This window comes from Pinus tabuliformis, chromosome 2_2 (assembly GCF_031772625.1).
Source record: "Pinus tabuliformis cultivar Carrire ecotype Pingquan chromosome 2_2, CPIR1, whole genome shotgun sequence".
Classification (NCBI taxonomy): Eukaryota; Viridiplantae; Streptophyta; class Pinopsida; order Pinales; family Pinaceae; genus Pinus; species Pinus tabuliformis.
In genome coordinates, this window is record NC_142300.1 from 140,295,557 (window position 1) to 140,300,515 (window position 4,959).

Sequence of the window (4,959 nt, forward strand, 5' to 3'; positions counted from 1 at the left end):
TTTTTATTTGCAATTAGGAACCTGCGTGATAGCATTGTGTGATTGTTGCTAGACCCGGTCTGGGCTAGTAGGGATCATCTCTGTCCGCAGAGAGGATTTACCTCCACAACACACTATATGCATTGTCCTAAACCAAACCAACAAACAGTCTAAATGTAAATGCACATGCATGTATTTGTTTTCATCCTTCTTAATGTGTGAATGATAAAAAGAAAGCTAAGCACAAATATGAATTATTTTTCAAAGTGACATTACTAACAAGCTTCTTTTCAAGACAAAATGAAGACAATGACGACACTTTGCGATTTGGAATTGAAAACTTTCTTTCAACACTTGAAAAACTACTAATTCAAATCAAATACAAGAGTAACAGTGTAATTGACTATCAAGAACAATCGGATTCTCTTCTATGATTGAAAATGACACTTGCGACACTTCCAAATCGAGAAACGACAGTTCAATTACGCTACTTCTTTGTAAAAGAGAACTGAAAATGGCTCACAATACATAAAAACATTTATAGTTCTTTGCAGAATAATGGAAAGGAAGGGGGTTTATACAGAGGTATACTGACTACAGACAACAAAACTCCTGAATAGAGCTAAAAAAAGTGAAGAAAAACCAAAAGTCTGGAGGCAAAATTAACCTTCTATGACCATTGCACCTGTTACACAGGGATTCTAGTATGCATCCCACTTACATCACACGGGAAGTGCGATGCATACTGATATCCTTGAAGAGAGGGTGCGATGGTACAGTGCAAGACTTTTGATCCAGTTCTTGATCACAGTTTGCAGCACAGTTCAGGGATTTAGGCCGAGTAAGTGATAATCAGTAAATAAATCACAGGGGTATATCTAAGGAGGTTACTAGAGCCACCACAAGGGTAATTAGGATGTTTACAAATCAATTTTTTAGTTTATAAACAAAACCTGGAGATAGATTGAAGCAGCATTGATCTACTTTGCACTTGCATAGCAAATGTAGTTCGAAGTCTTGATGGCTTGACTTCAGGCTCTGTCTGTAAGTTTATAAAACAAACAAGTATGGAAAAGAAAACAAGCTATTCGCTCCCCAGCGGAGTCGCCATTTTGTTATCGGGAAATCTAGTGTCTATGCAGAGCTGCTAGTCCCACTAAGACTGGTAGCTATCTTAGAAACAAACAAACTAAAACTACTTTCATTTTCCTTTATGAGAAGTAGATAAGAGGGGAAAAAAGGAGACCAACCTCTGTCTTGCGCTTGGTTCTGTTATCACAAAATCAGTACTAAGGGCTGCAGCCAAGCAAGATTTCATGTAACTCTTTCAACCAGACTTTAGACCAAGGATTAGCCTCCTTGATCAGAGAGGGCTCTCTCACAGACTTTTGATAAAAATCAATCACAACAACAGATGGCTAACTCTTTACAAATTCATGAAAACAAAGCTAGTTGAACACATATCAAATTGGTCTTCATTGGGCTATGGAGTCTTACACATTTAACAAACAAAAGCACAGTCATTTCATGGAAGTCAAGGCTCTTTGCATTAGATGTTCAAACATATCTCACACAAACCACAGCTTGCCAAACATACAGGAAGTCAGAGCATTAGAAATGAATTCTGAGTGATTATGTTATAACAACGCTGTAAAAGAACATATAAGAGAAAACACCACCATCATATTTGAACAAAATAATCCATTGAGAATCTTGAGAAGAAACAACCACTGTTTTACTAATATTGTAACAAGTCTTTACATTGACCCAAATAACTCTGTTTTTGTATAAAATGTCCAACCCTGTTTACATCAGAGTTTCTCCTATATATAGGAAAACCAAAACTAAACTACCATGAGTCTCCTCAACAAGCATGAGGGGAGAGCTCGAAATCCTATCATTAATTGCCTTATCTCTATCTAAACAAACTTATTAAATACAAAGGTATTGCGCTGTGATTACAAAGAGTCCTAAAACAATTAAAACTCTAATTCTACATCATGCTGGAAATGGCATTTATTACAACCAAGATGGTGCTCCTACGAGAAAAAGGAGAGAATAGGCTCATCCTCTGACAAATGGCTTCTTTTAGTTTGGCTGTGACAGGTGTCTGCAGTTTCTTGCTAGCCTTTAATATAACATGTTTTCCAACACCCTGAAATGTAGGAAACTGTTCCTGCTTGTCGGTCCTTGGTTTGCCTCAACATATTCGAATCCAAAGGAGTATGCTTTTAACCTTTAATTAACCAAAATAGAGCGGACTGCCACATCTTGGATGTGCTGTAGGCTGTATTGATGGACAAGTGTCTCTCTTCTAACATTCCCGGTCAAACTGTTTATTCTGCATTGAAAAACATCACCTACAGTAGTTTCATAGCGCGCTACGAAACTGCTGTGTGATTTAAAAAAAACACAGTCTTCCTCACTGGTTTCTGCTAACACTGTGCTTATGGATGCACTTTTTCCAACAGTGGCATCCAATGAAACTTGTAACACATCAGGAGGTCACTCCATCCCTCTTACTTTATCAACAACTTGAATTGCATGCTGAACTTGTGGTATTGCCAAACCTGTGAAATAGGCCGTTACCTCTGGAATGAATCTATACAGAAAAACAACCAACGTTGGTAACATATAGCTGAGGGTAGGCACTAAAACTTGGTAAAGAAAAAACATTGTCTTCTTCAGCTGACGTCCAGATTGCCATTCTAAATACATCTTTGATCCTTTGCCGAACTTTTAATATCAGAACCTTATAAACAAGTTCATAACCTCTTTCACTTAGACACTTAGCAAAATGAGCACAATTATTGAGAACCTGCCCTTGATATGCTTTATACTCTGAGGTAGTTGCCTGTTTAAGAGCAACAGCTAAGCCAGTTATGGTATGATTGTGAGGACCACCTTGAAGACCAGGGAACACAGCTGCGTTAATCCTTTCCTCATAGTCATACTTAACCTCTTGCCCCTGCTTGTTGATTTCTTTGATGCCCTTTCCATAAAATATCATTGCACCACGAGGACCACGGAGTGACTTGTGTGTAGTAGTAGTCACTACATCTGCAAACTCAAAAGGAAATGGAACTACACCAGGTGCAACAAGTCCGCTTATGTGTGTCATGTCTGCCAACAACACAGCTTTTTTGCTTGTCACAAACCTTGCGCATCCGAGCATAGTCAAAATGGTGTGCATAAGCACTAGCAACAATGAGTTTAGGCCTGAATAGGACCGCACTTCTCCAGCTGGTCATAATCAATATAACCTGTAAATTCATTCAATCTATAAGGCATTGTTTCAAAGAGGATTGAAACTGCTGAGATCTTTTTAGAATCGGTCTGGTAACCATGAAACAGATGGCCTCCATGTGAAAAATCAAGTGCCAGGATACGATCATGTGGCTTCAATAAAGCAATGTAAACTTGAAAATTAACCGGATAGCCTGACAAGGGTTGTTCATTAACTCCCCATTTATCTGGATCCAAACCAAATGCTTCCAATGATCTTTTTCTGACATAACGACTCTGTCATGTCAATGAATTCATTTCCTTCACTGTATTTATTTGTCATGACTGATCCTACAGCCTGCATGACTGATAATGAAGTAAAGTTCTCTGAAGGAATAAGTTCAAGACTCTTCCATTGTCGATTTTTTTTTTCAAGTTCTATGATATTCGCAATTTCGGGATCGACCTCCTCCAGTGGAACATTCAGCTGCTTTGGACAAGTGACATGGGACTTTTGTTTTTCGGGACGAGAGTAGTCGGCCTCGTTGGAAAGAGCAACAGTAGATTGCAGAGCTCTTTGTAGCATAGCCGGTCCAGGAGGGTATCTAACGATTTTTTTTACACGGCTCTTCCAATGAAATAAAAACTCTTCACCTTCTTTGCAATGGGAGGAACTGGCTTAGAACCTACTTTCATTTATTTTATTCAATGCAAACTCATCTTTAATGACATCTGTCAATATAATTCCAGCCCTTGTGCCACATCATCAGCAGATGCAACTGCGACCATAACACCTCTCTGTTTCACAGCTTCCCTAAAGACAATCTTGAACGTTATCAACATTATCTCGATACCAAAAGGGGAAAAAAGAGTCGGTTTGCGCACCGAACTACTAACAAATTCTGCACTAATTCCTTTCCAATGCAATGATCAATCCGATAAATCTGCTCTTCACTGAAACGCTACCCAAGCTGTTTACTCAAATTCTCTGCTGATGTTAAGTCCATCACATGTATGACTTGTCCTTCCTTTGCGTTGATCTGCCTGAGATTTCGACACCCAAACCAGATGTGGCACATGTCTTTTGTTGTCGTTATTCCAAAATATGTCTTTCTGTAAGAATGGCAAATTTGCATAGCTCTTATTGCTTGTTCAATATCAATGCTACTATGAAGAACATGGACCTTGAAACACATCCTAGAATGTGACTTGAGGAAGGTAACACTCTGGTTTTCTTATCTTGATCTACTTCCCTAGGCCTACAAAACCAGGGCTCGCTCCACTTCACAGTCTTCATTACTGAACCTCCTCTTCACAATATTACTATATTATGCATAACACTGAGGCTGATACAGGGTCTTGTAAAACATAACCTTCACTTAATTTCATTGCATTAGTAGTATGGGTGTTGCGATGATGTCATGAACTGCAGCATAGACATTGATCCATTATCATCATCATTTTAAAAAAAATCGAACATCATAAAATCATAGCTCTGCTTATGAATATGATTGGTATCCTGTAGTTTTCATTGATGACTGTAATCATGTCAGTTCCCTCCAAACAGTCACTAATGAAAGCCCAACATGAACTCTAACGACGAGCAACAAATAGAACCAATAGAATGACCTATACAGTGATCCGTTCAACCTTTGGTGATGCAACTTTATACATATGTCATTCTACTGATTCAAACAGCCACTGCTGCTCCAGGGACCGATATGTTGGTAAAATGCTATTCTTTAGGTCTTGCTC

The 4,959-nt window shown here is 38.7% G+C and overlaps 1 pseudogene; it reads right to left on the reverse strand.

Moving 5' to 3' along the window:
• Positions 1–2,581: 2,581 nt before the first annotated feature.
• On the reverse strand, positions 2,582–4,047 carry LOC149191747 (serine hydroxymethyltransferase, mitochondrial pseudogene; annotated as a pseudogene).
• Positions 4,048–4,959: the final 912 nt, after the last annotated feature.